This window comes from Diabrotica undecimpunctata, chromosome 2 (assembly GCF_040954645.1).
Source record: "Diabrotica undecimpunctata isolate CICGRU chromosome 2, icDiaUnde3, whole genome shotgun sequence".
NCBI lineage: Eukaryota > Metazoa > Arthropoda > Insecta > Coleoptera > Chrysomelidae > Diabrotica > Diabrotica undecimpunctata.
Window position 1 is genome coordinate 145,774,446 of NC_092804.1, and position 18,989 is coordinate 145,793,434.

General features: G+C 32.1%; 1 long non-coding RNA gene across 1 annotated transcript; it reads right to left on the minus strand.

The window, feature by feature from the left end:
- LOC140433491 (uncharacterized) lies at positions 1-16,785 on the minus strand. Its single transcript, XR_011949989.1, has 3 exons — positions 16,708-16,785; positions 15,799-16,285; positions 1-309 (listed from the first exon to the last, which is right to left on the minus strand). It is a non-coding gene; the product is annotated as an uncharacterized lncRNA (long non-coding RNA).
- Positions 16,786-18,989: the final 2,204 nt, after the last annotated feature.

The following is an 18,989-nucleotide window of genomic DNA, read 5'->3' on the forward strand; positions in this document are numbered from 1 at the left end:
TTAATTTATAAATTTATTAATTTATTTAGAAAATTAACAAACACATAAAAACTTATCCTATACCAAAACAGCTATTTAACAAACTGAGATAGTTTGATGTTGTTAGCCGTCCTGTTTCATTATAACCTATAGCGGAAAAATTACATTTAAGAAATTGTATATCATCTAAATTGGCTTTAGTGCCGTTACTATAATGGAATGTGTTTTGAAAGTTTGTATTAAGTGCCTCGACTCTTCCTGTTAAATCCAAGAAATCTGTTTCGTAATGTGACGTTGCTTTGTTCGATACAAATTTTCCTAAGAAGAATCCTGAAAAAAATTAACAAATATTTAAAAAAACATTTACCCCATGCGTTAAGAAATATGTGTCTGATTTCGATTTTTTAACGTAACTAGTATGTTGGAAACAAGTTCTTAAGGTGAACTTTAACAACTAAAAAGTTTTCCATAGAACAAGAAAAATTGGTATCATCCGATATAAAGTTCCGGTCCAAAAAATACATATACGAAGTATGAAAAATAGCGAGCGATCCAAAAAAACGTAAACTACTCGATAGTGCTCGGATTATAGGTTTGTTTCTGCAATGGTTTGTTTACCGGTTGTAAAATATGCACTCTGCTCAGACGTGAAATTAGACTGTAACATTTTTTTTGTAATTAAAATATTAAATTATTGTTAATTCTTTCACCCTCGTGCTGAGACGCTCATGGTCGGTTTAACAGAGGCAAAATTTTTATTGAAACTATCGACTACCTCAAAATACGGAATAACCGACTTATTAAAAAACGACTGTTTAGGTAATCCTCGGTTAATTCCTTCCGGCTCCAAGGCCGGGTTCCTTTATGATAAATTTGTTCAATATCACCGAAGGCACGTTGCCGTAATTTTTCTGAAGAGAACTTAATTCTGGGATTTTATATTTCATCACGTTCCTAGCTAGAAGGGTACCGTTAGTTTCGGTGATCGTTAGAATCTTTTTACCTTCTTAGAAGTCCATCTAGGCTGGCCTATCATTTTTGGGGGGGAGATACCCTCACCTTTTTTGGGTAGTTTGGTAAAATTTTAGAGGAACCAAGTTACTTCCCGGTGGGCATTCGTCGAGTAAAGGCGCTTTGCTCATTATCGTCTCTGTGTCACTTTATCTGTGCATTTTCTTTCTAAGTGTGTATACACTTGTATATTTGAGTTTTTTTGGATCTAATATCATATTAGATTAAATATTGGTATAGAGTACCTTTAATTTTAATTACTTCAGTTCGTGATACAAGTAAAATATTATAGTAAATTAAATTAACTTCAGTGAAATAGTGCAGCAGTCATCATGAATTACTGTAAGTTACCATAATCTTAGTATCTCCACTTATCTGGGCAAATAATATGGTATTCTATCATATTTTTATTCAATCATTTGGGCGAATCTAAGTTCATCCATGTCTTCACCTGTAGTTGAGAGTAACTACTGATTTTTACATTCAATATTTTCTTACGAACTTTCCATCAACTACTAAGAAATTTCAATAAACATAATTACGAACATTTAGTTCTTAATCATTAAATAACAGTGCGAGATAGATAATCAACGTAACCAAGTGCGGTTTGGTTAAATTTTTATTTCGATAACCTTTTTGTATTCTGGTAAATTTAGATTTGATTAATTTTTGTTATTTGCTATAATTGTCATGCATTTTCAACCCAGTGTCTCGAGATATGCCATTAAACAGCGAAGAGAGACCTGCGTTAATCAACCTTGGTTGAATTCTTTTCTTACTCACTATCAGGCTCTCTTCGCTGATAATTGAATCTGTGCATTATTATATTGTTGTATTTGTAAAGGTATTTATTATTCATATTACTACTTATTTTTATGTGTACACCACCATTTCATAGTTGATGGTGTATTTTTATTACTTGTATGTACATTTAGCTACCGTCATCATTGTGTTGTTGAATATATTGTTTTTGTTTTATGTATGTATTTTATTTGTCGACTCCTAACAAAGTTTGCTGATATAACCATAACTCTGAATATTTGCTTTTTACCTTTAAATATTACTATACCTTTGACCAGTAGAAAAATCAAGCCGATTAAGTTTCGTAAGTAAGTAGATGGACAGAGTCTACCTAATATATTTATTATTTGTTTATGTAGAGTGTTGACCAAATTTATTGAATAGTTAACTGTTGAGATCTTTCCTTATATTTGGTCTCAAAACCAAAATATCTTTCTTTATTTCTTTTTTTTTTCTAAGGTTTCCTAATTTTCTCCTTAAACCCCCAAAAATTAAGTGGCGCCCTGTTCCCTATCTTATCTTATCTTTGGTAATTTTACCATCTATATTTTTGTTTATTTCTGTATCTTTTCCAATATCTCTTATCCTACCTTTTGTTATTTCGTCCGTTGGACCCATTCCTGGTTCCAAAAGCTAGTTTCGAACCCACGACTCGCTCTCCACCAACCATCTGGCTGCCGCCCGCAGTATCTCCATTGGTGACCTTTCTAGCACCATCCAAAAAAGGTTTCCGAGGTTACAAGACAAGTGTATATTTATAGACAAACAAATGTATTTATAATATGGAAGGTAAGTACTACTTACTTTTTTTTTTTCAAAACAATACCTTCGCCGAAAGTGAAAGTTTAAAAAAATAATAATGAAACACATTTTTCTAAACCGCATTTAAAAGTTACATTTGTTTTAAATTTACATGAGTTTATAATTATTGTAAACCGACGCCAATCGACAAGTGTTTCAGTTAGTATATATTGGACCTACAAACAGACACTCTCATTGATAGATTTTTAGTAAGTAATTGAAAGCAATTATAAGAAATATGTAGATGAGAGTAAAAAACAGGAACAAGAGGCAAAACATTTGAATATAGTATTGAACTGAATGAGATATTTGGAAAAAAAGAAATGTCAATTGCTGTTATCTAATGAGATAGTTGCACATCATATAGATGAAAAGCCTGCAGATGAGGCAACAGTTAAAGCCAATGTTCTTAGTTCTATATCACAATCACTTAAAAGAAAGAGGGAGAAACCAGTCAATAAAAACAATATTCTCCATAAAATGTGTCAAGACAAAAAGGAATTTTATACAGAAATGCTAAAAATTCACAAAGAAAAATTAGAAATGATGAAAGAAAAAAACAAAACAAAGAAACTATTTGAATCAGAAAGACTTTCAGAATTAAGAAAACAAAATAAACTGAAAGAGAAGACCAACGAAATATTTAGCAAATATTTAGTATCAAAAGAATCTTTACCTATTGAAATACTTTAATTGTTAGCAAAGTAAATTTAAGGTTAAGTTTGTAATAGGTTTTTTTAATAAAAACGCATAGTTATATTTTTATTTCCTACAAATTGAATGTGTAACAAAAAAATGAATATACATATATTAACTCTAAAACTTAAAAATATGTTTCAAATAAACATATTTATGTAATACATGTTTTACAGTCTATAGCCAAGAGATTCAAAGATTTCTTCAGAAAATAGAAAAAAATTGTAGTAATGAGCATCATTCATTTACATATGTAACAAATTCATGACTTCATTTCTTCCTTCCATTCTATTTCTGTCTGCATGATTCTCTTCGATGTCCAAATTAGATGGTAAAATATTTTCATCAATATTTTTGCCTCATAATCAAATTGGTCTTTGATTGTCATATTATGAAGAACACAGCATACTCTTATAAAATGTATTATATCTGGTACAGCTCTTAATTTTACATGGTACAACTGCCGGAATTTCTGCTTAAGTAGACCAAAACAGTGTTCAACTACATATCTATTTTTGCTTAGTTTCATATTGTAATTTAGCTATCTTCTTGTTAAGTTACCTCTATCTTTAAAAGGAGTTAGGAGATTGGGCAAACATTGATAACCACTATCCCCTAAAAAGAAATATCTGGGCACTTTACAACTATAGTCTCAGCTAACGGTGAAGTTCTGAAAAAGCTTCTGTCATGTACTGATCCTGGATAACCGACAAATAGATCTCTTATTCTTCTTTGGTGATCACAAACTACTTGCAACTGAAGATATATATAAACCTTCTTCTTACTCAGTTTTTAACATTATAAGATATGTATTAGTATGCGATTACCTGAATAGAACAAATGTTTTCTGTTTAAGTATGAGCCTGGATTATTTGTTTCCGGAGTAGTTTCCGGAGTAAGAAATGATGGTTTGTTATACGGATTAGGAATAACATGAATAATTAATATTAATAAACTCTCTTGTATACTCTAAAACTTCTTTAGTCAAAAGTTTTGAACTCCATCTGGTCCAGGGAATTTCCAGTTATTCCAGACTTTTTCCAGAGGAAAAGGAATCGTAAGGAATATTACTGTGGTATTGACAGTTGTTCGTCGTGCCTTCAATCCATCAAATAATGGTGTTATGGGCAGCCGGTGTTGAAAGTTTATTTTTTCAAAACTCGTGAATTTCTTCTTGGCTTGGTTACGACTTATTTTCATTTTCTAAAGTGGAATTGAGTTTCCTGTAAAACACCTCTGCATGTTCAAAAAGTATATTGTCGCATTTTCGGGTGTCCTTGGTCATTCCGTTCGAGTGAATACCGGCTGACCTTCCAGCGCAGCTCCTTCAGTGAGTGAAGTTCTTGTTGTTGTTTGACTCGCTTGTAATTGTTGTTGTTGTTGTTGTGTTGTAACTCGTTGTATGACAAGGGCCCGATATACCTTTTTTGGTTTTCTGTTTTGCGAGACATGCCATTACATTTTACTTTTAATATTCACTCGCATTATCCTTTTCTATTTGTTTTAAACGTTTCAACGTTTGGCATTTCTGTCTTCAGGTAGCTGTAGCTTCCTCCGTGGTTTGCCCTGGAAACCATCAGGGTTTTCTAACTCTAATGCCACAAATTGGTCGCAATTCTCCTGTAGTGATCCTTTCCCAAGTTAACATGCTCATTTTCTAACTTGACTGCACCGTATTGAAGACGACCAATAGTCAGAAATACGTATATACGGTTGCCTTTTATCGATATACCTTTTTCGGGAAAAGAAAGGTCAGGAAACTTCTCATCGATGGCGATTTAAGTAAAATGCAAATCAAAGTAGCTATAAAGCTACATGACAATGTTAAGGATATCCTTTAATTCTCGTAATTAATAATTTTTAAAACTATAATAATTAAGGCTTTTCTAAACCGGTAAAAATTGAAAACATAGATTTATTTGTAGATAAAGAAGGTATTGTATCAAATTTTCGATAAAAGAAAATACAAACCAAACACATCTCTTTTAGAATATATAACATTATGTTTATTTGTTTAAATAAAACTTATTTAAAATAAAAGTAGTATTAACCACTAATTGTTTTCTTTCAGCTTTGAAAGTTTTCATTGAACTAATTTAATAGGAACAACGAACTGCTTAATTTTTTGAAAATTACGACGAAGTTTATAGCTACATGTTAAAATCACATTTAGTAAAAACAAGCAAATTTGTATTGATCAATAAACACTTTCATAAAATCAAACTAACAAAAGATTTATTCGTTTTTATTGATTGAGTGAGTATTGATTTTTTATCTGTACGCAATCTAAAAACAATTTTTGTAGTAACAAATTTCATAGCGATATATTTTTATGTTTATATTTATACACTCCTAAACTACTGTATTGGACAATAAAATTGTAATTATTGCCTTATATTTTTAAATTATACCTTGTAAATTACACGTAATCGTTTCTTATCATGGATAATTTTGCTTTTGTGAGTGCAAAAAGAAACAGATCATGCACAGCTTTAACAATAAACGAATAAACAGATTTTTCAATTTTTGTTATTGTTTTATCGATATTGCGGTTAACTTAATACCGTATTGAAGCTATTTTCTTTCGCATCGTAATGAAATTAACTATTGTTAGTGGAAATACGCCACAATTTTACTTTAAAATAAATTTATTTTGACGTTTTGATTTCCACTTAGGAAATGGGCTTAGGTACCATCAATTTTTCTAAGGGTTTTCATCTCTGATGTTTCTAGCTTTATTTTTGTTTTCTCTGTGTCGGTGTTATTTAATGTATATTTGTGTTCGTCTTTGTGGTAAAAAAATGTGTTGTTATTCGTAAAGAAGTTTTTCATCAGTTCTTTAATTTCGTTTTGAACATCCTCGTAACTTTTTTGCTTGATTCCGGGTAATACTAGGTTACCTATTCGAGCGTTTCAATACTTGTAACAGTACTATGTAATTCTTCATAAAATGTTTACCTTATTGTTTGAGGCTTGTCATTTTCTAGGCCATATACTACGATGATGTTCAAGTCTCCTTCTCCTTACTTCTCCATTCTTATCATTGTTGTTATAATTCTTTCTGACACTTATTGATACGCTTTGATTGGAGTTTCGTATATTTGGTAAGATTACGAAAACATTCATATACTATTATTGCATCAGTTAAATATAATAATGTAAGAACGAAAGTTCTATGCAAAGCAAACTAATAATTACTCAAGTAAATAACAGCATGTACAGTCTGTCCCAAACCCTTCTTTCAGTGCGTCACTAATTTTGACGTCATATAGGATTTTAAGAATGTCGAGAATTATTGCATGGCATTTTAGTTAAATCTGACAGTTGAAGGATCGTAATCGGCTAAATGTGAAAATGTTATTTATTGAAAATGTGGAGTAAAAACTTTAAGAATTCATTTTTTTTTAATTTACATATTAGAGGACCCGTCCTGTATAAAAATTTTTATTGTGCATTATATTGGAACGGCAGTTTGTCATAATTCCTATTCTATACACTCCAAGGAAAGTGCTTAATTAGCTAAGATTTATTTATGTATTTGTTATTATCTATTACAAACACTATGGCTAAAATGTATAGTATTTAAACTACTAATGTGAATATTTTTTAGAATAATTTAAAACTTACTTCACGAACGGCAGAAACTGGTAATAAAGTTGTCCCAGCCTCTTTTTCTAATTGAAAATAATTTAATAATTTTAATATTAGTCTTTGTTCATTCTCGGTATATCTCGGCATATTTAAAATATTTTTATGACAATAAATACAAAATTAGATTTTCACTGTAAAATGTCTAAAAATACTATCCTGGAATGACAATTATCAATTTATCAGTTGACATTGTCAAAGTACTGTCACTATCGAGACCATCTGCGTCAAATTATATTTATGCGCATCATTGATTGGATATCTATTTAGCGTATTCTAAACTCCGACCAATTATATATCCGTAAGTAGAATTCGCTTTAATATACAAATACCCGTGAACGAAATATAATTTTCTAAGTTCTATGTATAATAATCACAGACTCACGTTTTTTTCTGTCACTTCTAGCTTAATGCGTTAGAGAGAATTCGATAAACTGTGACGCACTGAAAGAATTTAGTAATTTTACCGTACACACATTTTAATGCACATACATCACAACTTTATTTGAAAATATTTAAATAAATAATATATAAATATATACTCAGTGACAGACTAGACAGACTAGACTAGACAGACTATTAGTCGTGAATATGGACTTAAAATTATTGTACAGAAGACCAAGGTAATGATAATCGATCGAATTAGAAATGACCAGCCGGAAATACGAAACGTAGCGGGGTTTGAAGTGGTAAGCCGTTTCAATTACTTAGGTTCTGTTATCATAAACAATGGTGGATGCGAAGAAGAGATGACGCCTTACAATGGCCAGATCAGCAACGGTCAAACTTACTAAAATCTGGAAAGATACGGACATAACCAGGAACACGAAACTGCGCCTAGTACGGACGCTTATCTTTCCTATCGCTACCTATGCGTCAGAAACTTGGACCATTAAAAAGTCCGACTCACGACGTATAATGGCCTTTGAAATGTGGGTATATCGTAGAATCATGCGCATACCCTGGACAGCACATCGCACAAATGTCTCAATATTGACAGAACTCGACATCAATACTAGGCTTACCACAATCATCAACCAAAATATATTGAGGTACTTGGTCAGACCAAATAAGGTGGGCTACTGGTACCTCTCTGTCTAAGGCAGCACACCGCGTCCAGGAGAAAGAAGAATGGATAGCAACCATTCGCCAAATACCATAACGTCACCATATCCTTACGAAGGATAAAGGATAGAAGAGGAGTAAAACATTAACGCCAGCTTCTTGAAGAAAGTCCATAGTTTGACGAGCAATATGGGGACGCGTGTTGTCTTACTGAAAAAGTACGTCTCGACGGCCGTCGAGATAAGGTAGTAAAGTGGTTTGTAAGATATCATCAACATAACGTGCAGCATAATTAAGGCTAGGTTAGAATGGTGGTTACTAGAGCATAACCTTCTACCCAAAGAACAATACGGATTCAGGAAAGGTTTTGGTACTTTGGATGCATTGGCTTCCCTAGTTGTAGACATTGAAAACAATTATTCCCGGAACAATTACTTACCAGCATTATTTCTTGATATAGAAGGTGCTTATGACTCCTTGTGTCTAACAGCACTTAAAGAAAAAATGACAAAAATATTTCAAATTCCAGCTCAATTTGCCGCTAGTATTGTTAATCTTTATTCAAACGGATTAGTTTATTTAAGAAAAGAACAAATGCTCATAGGTCCCAGAATCGTAAACAAAGGATTACCTCAGGGTTCTGTATTGAGCCTTATCCTGTTTAATATGTACGTAGCGGAGTTGTACAATATTAAAATAAATAATATACCATTCAACCTCATACAATACGCAGATAATTTCTGAATTTACACAGAATACAAAGAATATGAATGAGCAATTAAAAACTTGGATAGTATCTATCAACTACTTCAAAAATGGCTCCATAATCAAAATTTTGAATTATCTTGTAATAAATTTCAGGTTTGCATTTTTACCAGACATTATAAACCTAACGATCAAATAATTAAATTAAGAGAGCATCAATATCCACTAAAAAATAAGGTCAAATATTTAGGGATGACACTTGACAAACATTTGACTTAGAAGGATCATATTGAGGATATGTTAAACAAATGGAACAAGAAAATAAATTTCCTTAAATCGATTAATAAAACGTGGTGGGGTGCTGATGTAGAAGTAAATTTATTATTTTACAGAGCGTATATTCGCTCTATTTTGGATTACGGAAGCATATTTTATGAATCAGCCAGTAATGTATTGCTAAATAAAAATAACGTAATACATAATTCAGCTTTACGTACATGTTTAGGTGCTATGAAGTCCACACCAATTCAACCCTTGTATTTGGAATTCTTGGAACCACCTTTAAATATCAGACGAAACTTCCTGACCGAAAAATTTCTGGTAAAGACATATATAAAAAATCAATTCTTATACACAAAGCCCATCACTCTGAATTGCTATAATGTGTCTACTAAATACTGGGAGAAAAGAAATCGTCTTTAGTCTTAGAAGCTCTGCAACATAATATTGAAGCATTAAAAGATATAGATAAAGCTACGTTTACACTTCAAAACATCTCATATGCAACATATTGTTCAAATACAGATATCATTGTACCAAAATATAGTGACCGATGCTTCCAAATCATCAAATGGCACTGGATGCGCTTTTTTTATCCCGTTGGAACGAATAGAACGCACATTTAAGTTGAACTCCCAGATCTCTATTTTTACAGCAGGAGCTCTTGCAATATATGAGGCCTTAGTTTATGAAACAGAAAGTAACTCGGACCATATAGTGATATTATCAGATTCTTTATCAGTTTTGACCTCTATTTGGAAACCGGGATTGCTAAATACTTACAGTTGCCCTTATATTTACAAAATTAAGAATATCAAACAAAAGTTATTAACAAGGGGCAAAAATGTACTCTTTGTTTGGATTAAAGCATATATAGGTTTCGAAAATAATGAACATCTAGACCAATTAGCAAAAGAAAGTATTTTGTCTGGTAGAGAAACTTCGTATAAAATCACGGCTTACGACTTTCTGGCTTCCTTAAAATTAAAATTATACCAAAGGTGGGATAATATATGGAAGGAATATTCCATTGTTAGCCCAAATAGATACACTTCTCTTCAAACAGATATTCCTAAAACTCCTTGGTATAAGTTTTTTAATGTACCTAGAAAATATGTTACCACTATCATTAGACTGAGATTTGAACATGCTTGTTACCCCAAACATTTATTTAAACTTAAGTTTTTAGATAATGATCAATGTGAATTTTGTACAGAAGAAGAAAACCTAGATCATATATTTTTCAATTGCCCCAGAAATACTATAATTTCATCCAGATTAATAAATAATGTACATAAACACAATATATTAGCCCCTTGAAACCTTCAGTACTTATTATCACTAGACTCGAGAGCAGTGTATGATTCCTTAGTTATGTTTTTAAAAGATAGTGAAATAACCATGTAAATAATTATACATTAGTTAATAACGTAACCTTTGTTTTTAACCTAATTGTTAAATTCCTTTCTTACCGTGGCCTAGTGTTGTATGTCCTTAAAAAAAATGCCTTGATGAGCCCCTAGGTGAACCCTGTTTACATGTTTATTGCTTTGAATATTTATTTTAATATAAACTCAGACAACCATTTTTACCATGTTGAGTCTGACTGAATGACTAAAAGTCTATGCCAAAAAAAAACGCGCAGCTGTTGCTATGAATTGCCTCGAATAAACACAAGTGGCGATCGGCTACCATAGGCAATAATCCCCCAAACCATTACTCCAACTGTCCTGTATACATGCCTTTTAACAGCAAACCCGATATCTTGTCGCTCTCTACGCCGGCGTCTTACCATCCTAAGACCATCATGCATTCCCAAACAGAGTTGTCATTCATCGCTGAATGCTACATTACGCCATTCTGCCACCCAATGCTGCCGTTCTCTGCACCAATTCCAATGTTGATGACAGTGGTCCGCAGTCAAAGGAAGCACTAGTCGTGGGCGGAATGAAACCAGTCCAAAGGCTCGAATGCGACGGTATAGTGTACGCATACTAACAGGTCTACCGACTACTCCAAACCATTGGTCAGCAATTTGACGCGTAGTAGCAAAACGGTCTCGCAGTGCCTGTAATCTAAAGCGCATATCTTGACGCTTTTTGGTACGCCTTGATTGACCAGTTGGTCTTCTTCGTGTTCCTCTATCTTCGTTTGTCCACACACGACCGACACGCATAACCATCATTGCCGTACAATTAACACGACGGCCAATTTCACGATACGACAAACCCACATCATACGTAATAATTCTATCCCTGTCAAAATCGCAAACATGGTGGTAATTTTTTTGTCTTCGAAGTCGAGGCGTTTTCTTACACTGAATACAATATTAGAGGAATAATAACTAGAAATTTCTATACGAACAGGTTTTCACAAATCGGTCTCTTCACAAAAATATTTAAATATAAAACTTTAAGAATTTTTTTTTTAATTTTTACAAAAAGTAGAAAAGATAAAACAATGATATTGTTATCATAGCATGTTTTAAATATAGTCATTTTGTTGTCAAAAAATTAAGTTTAAGAATTTATATCTTCTGGGTGTAACACTTCTAATGTCACTGAGTATATTATAAATATAATATTACATCAATAATATTTTAACCTGACTAAATTTACCACTATCACAACAAAATAATATTGATATGAAAAAATCCTTGAAAAATATCAATAAGTATTTTAGCACTCGTTCCATCAATTCGGCGAAGTTTAAAAGGGATATGCAAACAAACTGCTCGTCAAAAGTTATGGATATTGTTAGTATCCAAATAAATCATTTGTCTTAAAACAGATCAGTTATTTTTAGGTCAAATCAATTTTAGTAAATTCTTTTTTATTCATAAATACGCAGTGAGTCAATTCAAGTGGAATACTAGGATACGTATGGGTATCAATATTTTTCCTTAGGTACATTCATGTTAATACTTTTGTCCATAAAAATATTATAAAATATGAATTAATTGTAATAAAAACGATAGACTTGTTTAAATATATATAGCTACATAGATATTTGTGGACTTTTAGTAGGGTTTTACGCGGGGCAGGCTCTTGTCCCGTCCCGCGTCCCGCATCGTTCCTATTTTAGCTGTATCTTCCCGCAGGACGTCCCGCTGTCCCACAAAGCTAACTTAAATTATATTTTCTAAATAATTAAATATATATTTATATTGGTATAAATTTAATATTTTTATTTTTTTCTCAGCATATTTTTTCTTACAAATTGTCTTAACAATCAAAATTATGTAATTAGACAAATTTAATAATTACTGTTTTTTCTACAAGTGGCACCTTTTCTGTACAATGTATTGTATAGATATTTCTATTTGATTCAAATTGCTCCCGTTTAAGTTGTTTCAGGTGCCATACTATACAGAATCATTCACGCAACAATTCAATTAGAAATTTTTTCAATGCTTTATTGTCATATATTTCTGAAAATTTAGGCAAGAAGGGGAGGAAAAAGATACTCGACCTTATAAATTAATATTTTTTTGTTAATTATTACTTTTGGTTAGACTGAAACTCGCTGTAAGCTTTCTTATTTTAGATGGAATATTGGAATTATATGTGTAATTTTAGAGTAATTTATTCTTAATTTACAATAAGTAATGTTAGACAAAATAGCTTTTAAAAGTTATTTAATCATCATCATAATAGAATTTTCAACAGCATACCTAGCTTACTTAAAAGTAGTTTAATATCTTTCAACTTCTCTTTCTTAATTAAATGGCATAAGGCCTCTTTGTTTAACTTAATGGATGACCATTTCTTCCCTATTTTTAACAGTGTATGAAAACATATGGAAATATTCGAGTAGCTAGACTGGCAGCCCAATCTGCTACTTGTTATCTCTATTGATTTTATTTCTGTTATATTGAAGTTCATTTTGGATTTTATGTGCCTCCCAACCGATAGTTTCTAGTCATGTATAAACCCTTAGATTAATGAAACGATTTCGGTTTAATTAATCTAAAAGTAAACCAGTCCTCGTCGAGACAAACGCATATCCAAACCTTTCAAATATAATGTGCTAATCAGTTGTTAACAAACCTTCTTCAGTTTTTTGTAATTCTTTTTTTATACTCTTATATACATACTTTGACCAGGCACAAAGCACGACCACGACCAAGAAACCACAAAATAAGACCAGATACAAGCACGACAAAAAGATATTTGGAGGAAAATAAAATATTAATCCTAAGAAGAATAACCGGAAAAACTACTAGACAGAACAGGAACTAATGGGAAAAGAGACCTATGCAGAATAAACAACATTAATGAGTGGGTAAGAGAAAGAAAAAGAGAATGGAACAGCCATATCAGTCGAATAGCAGAGAACAGTCTATTGAATCCATTATTGTCATCATCGCTCGAGCCGTTCAGCTTTTCATTCCAATTAATCTCAATTAGACGACAAAAAGAAAATGATGATAAATATTTGGTAAACGTAAAGTTTAAGGTACTATTTGTGACATATGTGACTTGCAAACTCATAGATACATTATAAATATAAGAGGTCTTCGAAAGTATCAATTTCATTAATAAAAACGATGAAAATATTTTCAGAATACGTCTCAGACTGTGGCAACGTCCTTATAATAGCACTAAGCGAAGCTTGACAAAAGAAATGGATAGAAACCTACGAGCATAGCAATATGTCTCACAGCAACAAAATTGCTTAGAACCTAATAAGAAAACTAAACCACGCAAAGCGCCTTTCAACGTTACTCCCAACCAGATAGCCCAACAACCACTCCTTAACGGCAAACATAACACCACATGCAAAAAATAGGCATCAACCGCTCGCCAACAAGCGAAAAAAGGTACTTTGACACACCTTTCACCATAAAAGAACTAAATAAAGAACAAAATTTACTTAAAAATAAGAAAACCGCAGGTGTCGATGATATATGCGTAGAGCAAATTAAACATTTTGGTATCGTGGCAAAAGCTGGATCCTATGCTTGTTCAATAACTGCCGAATGACATTCCAAATACCAAAACGGTGGAGAAAAGCAAAAGTCATAACTATACCAAAACCTGGGAAAGACTCAGAAATGCCAAAGAGTTACCACTGTAATCCACTACCACCACCATCTACTAACAAAAACTCCACAAAGCGTGATTTGAAGCGACTTGTTGACGTGGCGCACGCTGAACCGTTTAAGAACCGGCGTAGTCAAGACCAATCCTTATTAAATGGAGTCTACTGAAAGGGCATGACCACAAATGTGACTGCGAAGCAATACAGAATATGGAACATCTACTAGTCTCCCAAACTGTCCACATAGATGCATCCTCGACAACTTATGAACAAGCAACTAACTAGCATCAGACACAGCCCAATTATGTGCTCAGAAACTATAGTTTTCCGGTCACGAAAAAGTAAAATAAGTTCAGAATAGGTGCTAGGTAGTTAAAAAATAAGTTTATATTTAAGTTTATATTCAAAAATTTAAAAAAAAAAAAAAACACACTTCAGAACTTGATAGAATTTCATCATTATTACTAAAAAAAACACCTTAAGGCTAAACAATTTATAAAAGGGCTATTGTGGGGCTGCTGACTGCATACTGTGGGCTCAACAAGCATTTGAGTAAATGAACACGGAAAAGGATTCTAGTCGGTTCTGTCTAGAAGAAGAAGAAAGCGTTCTGCACGTTTCCACAAAAGCATCACTCTATATGAAAGAGTCTCTCTCAAAGCTGTGCAATCTCAGTACGAGAATGGGGCTGGATGAGTATCCAATATTAAGATCATTTAAATACCAAGAAAAAACCTGATTTATAAAATAAAAATCCTTGGTAGTCACAGAGAACTTTTTGAATGGAATGACGATTTTTTAACAAATAAGAATTTTCTATTGGCAGGTCTCTGTCACTTCTTAAAGGCCAGAGTTAAATGGTGTATCGCTAGAATTTGTTATACTTGGGAATAGACAAGCAATAAAAAGAGACAGATTAAAATAAATCTTCAAATAGTGCTCAGACTGGAAATTTAAAATTAGTGAATGATAGAACTCTCATCGAAAGGATTTAATAGGAGTATCTTTCAAAGGAAGGAGACCATATTACCAAAAAAGACGTTTTTTAGCAGGATCACTAACTTTTGAAGATTGTCTAATCCTTGTTTCCGTAATTTAAGGATGTGGAAATTTAAAATATAGTTATTTTAGACGATGACAGTACACTATCATTTAAAATGCATTTAGAAAATACTTCATTCATTTTCCAACTGAACAGTAATGAATACTAAATAATACGCTAAATAACAACTTATTTAAATGATTAATTATTTTGTAATGTAAATGTATTTTTTTTTGTAAATGAGCTATAGGTCTTTCATTATCGCTATTTTATAATAATAATAATAAGATTAGTGAGTAAATTTACATCAAAATAAAGAATTATTTCTTACGTATGTCAAAAATTTAATTTATTTAAACACTTTGCACATATATCTCCAAATTTTGACAAACAGTTTAATCCTAGAAGGAAGAATAAAAAAAACTTACTTAACATATACATAGAATATTAAAATATTAGTCACCCATATCAAAAAACATTTAACTTTCGTAGTAAAATCGTTTACTATACTTAGCACAAAACTTATTACGCGTGATGATTTATAGAAATGAGCAGGCGAATTTCACAAAATACACTGAATTCTGAATTATATTGCATCTCACATAATATGATTACCTCTATATATAAATTTTATTAGCCTTTCTACTATTTTCAAAAACATCCCAGCTATTTTTAAAATTTGAAGGCCATACTGTGTTTATTAATATAAATTTTAGTATTCTGCTTACCTCCGATCAATCCAAAAAATGTTACTGTTAGGATTATGCTACAGCAAAACCTTTTTGTGATATACTCGCTGGACTCCATAGTGCTTTTCCCAATTTCCGCACTTAGCACTCGCTGCATTTTTACTAAAAATTTATTCGTGCGTTGAAGATAAAATCCTTTGTGACATGTTGTATAAATATTTCTTGGTAAAAACATAAACAGAGGAAACTGGCAGACTTAGGTGAGACGCAGATTGGCGTCTTTCCAAATAATTATACAAGATTCATAATTTTCGTAAAATAGACTAGCTTATTTTCTTTAACAAAAGATACGAGCGTAAAACTAAGTGTTTTTCTATTACAATGAGACTAACAAAACAGAGACAGTCACCCACTTTTTATTAAGGGAGAAATTCGTATTAAAATAATATTTTTCAAGAAATGTGTAAAGATTTATAACATGCAGCTCTAGTCTGTGATGCTGATAAGAAATTTGATAATACTCCACCTGAAATTACAAATTAGGTAAGTAATATATATACATATACATATATATATATATATATATATATATATATATATATATATATATATATATATATTTATATATTTATATATATTTTTATATATATATATATATATATATATATATATATATATATCCCAGAACCTTTTATATTATATGTAAAAACATATATTATAATACACAATATTTTTAGTAATAAATTCAGTACTGAATTTAGCATAATGGCAAGAAATGACCTAAGAAATAAAAATTGTTTGTACGCCGGGGTAAATAAAAACAATAAATTTTAGGGTTAGAATCCTTATAAAATATTGCAGTTATTTATTCCTGCAGTTACTATTCCAGTGCTTTTAAAGAATTATCTGCTAGTTAAAAATAACGATAAAAGTACATTTGACACTTACTTTCAATTTTTATCCAAGTATTTTATTCCAAATGACATGTGTGCAAAAAATAAAATTGACCGATTTTATAGACTGTTGCAGAAAGGCACGCTGGTAGCGTATCATACCAGTTTTGTACAAAGCACGTGATTGCCACGCCACGTACATGTTTTCGATATTCATACCTACCAACCAGCATTCAGTGTACCAACTGCGCCTGTAAGGATTGTTTTCATTGCAACTCTGATGACAAAATAAGCCGTAATAGCTTGTGGTATATATAGCTACCAGAGAGCGTTAAAATACTCTTCTCTCGTAATGGGAGTGAGGTTTACCTAAAAGTTTATCTCCATTTTGACGAATGGGTTTTTAACCATCACTACAGGCGGCAATATATCTCAAAACATTAACTTAATTATTCAAAGAAATAATTTTTTTCAATGTAGTTTTTGGAAGTAGTCTTTTCCCCACACGTTGTAGTGTCTTCTTGTAAGTAAACATTTTAGATCCATTTGTAGAGTGCATTAATGAATAAAGGTTTTCGTGTGCAGTACTTTCGTCGTCTGCTATAAAATGCAAATGGCAAATCGAATACCAAATGGCAAATGGAATACCATTTTACATTAGGAGCACATGATAGAAGAGAAAAGTCACTCTTATTTAAGAGTAAATGATACCATTCTCTTTACTGACTGATACATATCTAATGCCTTCATGGCATAATGTTAGCCAACGCCTTCTGTAACTTAATCCCTTTACTTAACTCACGTCTATAATAATATCGCACGTATCTATAACAATACTGCGAGCGCACGTGACGTCAGAGGGCAAATGTTAAAGTAAATATTAAACTCCATTCGCTTAGCTCGGGCATATTTTGACAGATTCATTGTCGGAAACCTACAACACAACAATTCCTACTTATCAGTATTAATAGCTCAAGTATCCTACTATTGCAGACTTCTTTCTTTAAAAAAAGAAGAATTATTCTAAATAATGGAAGTGTATACTAAACCCATCAAATTTTGGATAGTATATATTTAAATAATATATTTTAGTTGTTACAATTTAACATAACTATTTATTATATGGTGTAAATAAATAAATATTGATTGTCGGTAATTGGCAAAGTTCTATTTTATTTACTATTTAGTTTGTTTACTATTAATATTGGCTATGAGTACGTGTGCTTGGTTGTATAGTAATTTCCAGCCACTTTTAGTCTGTCAAAAAGTAACTAACTTCGCAAAAAAATAATTACTAAATTCACTAGACAGTTCGGATGGGAATAGCGAACCGAGTATAGTAACTTTATGGCATGATGTTTAATTTTTTCTTTGTCATCCAAATGCCAAATCCAATCGTATGACGCCTCTGACCTATCTGTACGTTAATGCGTTTGTGTGATATAAGCTTAAGGTCTTTATGGCATACCGCTATGTGTGATTTATATAGTATAGCGTGATAGTAGTAAATATACGTATTTAAAGCCCCTTTGACACGCCGTAATTTTTAATTTTTCTTTGTCGTCGAATTCTATTCGTCAAATCCTGTTATATGACACCTCGCACCACGGTTCGTAGACTTACTACGGTTGCCTCTTCCGCCTAACCAATGAACATTAAGCCCGAAACTGTACTCTCGTGACACATTTCTTCCCCTTCAATCAATGGTCTCTTTGCTTCACCACAATGCTCAAAGATATCATTAGTCTAATTTCCATTTTTAAATGAAAAAAATAACTCGTCTTAAACCAAACTAAACATGCAAAAGTAATGGTAAACATTAGACTGTTATGTTTGTTTATAGCATTTATATCGGCCATGACACTGCAATCGACCTGCCCTCTACATTCAGTTTCAATCGCGAATAAATGGGTTTTGTATTCTTGTGTACTCTGGTGACGTAATTCAAGCATCCCCACCCCAGTTGGAAGAGGCAACCGTAGTAAGTCTACGAACCGTGACCTAGCACGACGCGATTGTCATATGATGTCATATTTCGATGTCATATGACACCTCGCACTTCAGGATCTAACTAGCCATTCTTCCCCCACCACAAAACGATCAAAAACGAGCAGATTACACCTAGCGATTTCTTACGGGACAGCGGGTTTAATATTACACTTAAATGTAGATGGCAAATGTAGGTACAGTAATGATCAATGACTAGTACATACATTTATCTATTTATTTATATAAGAAAGCTTTCTTTTTTCCTACTCCGCGACCTGAGCTGATTTTTCTTTGTTTTCGTGTTATGGTAGATCGGTACAGGACCCATTTATGAGAGCTTCAGACACT